Below are 303 nucleotides of genomic sequence, written 5' to 3'. Positions count from 1 at the left end.
ATTCCTGTACACCTCACTAACTAAAACGAACAACTGATAATCTACGCTGAATACCTGGCCAAACCAAGCTGAACAGCAAAACATAATATATCTAGAGCCTATAAATTCATTGTTATAATCTATTTACCTCCAACGGTTCCGGGAGAGTCGGTTTTGCTGGCTTTGATACAATTTCTGGTCCAATCGGCGTTGAAACATCGACTTCTGGAATGTTTGCCGACTTCGAGAAAGAGGGGCCTTCGCCCACCATTGAATTTACCTACACGTTGAATTTTCCTCAAAAAAGTTAGACCGGGATTCAGG

The sequence above is a fragment of the Brassica oleracea genome, chromosome C7 (assembly GCF_000695525.1).
Source record: "Brassica oleracea var. oleracea cultivar TO1000 chromosome C7, BOL, whole genome shotgun sequence".
NCBI lineage: Eukaryota > Viridiplantae > Streptophyta > Magnoliopsida > Brassicales > Brassicaceae > Brassica > Brassica oleracea.
Note: the sequence above shows the minus strand (reverse complement) of the source record.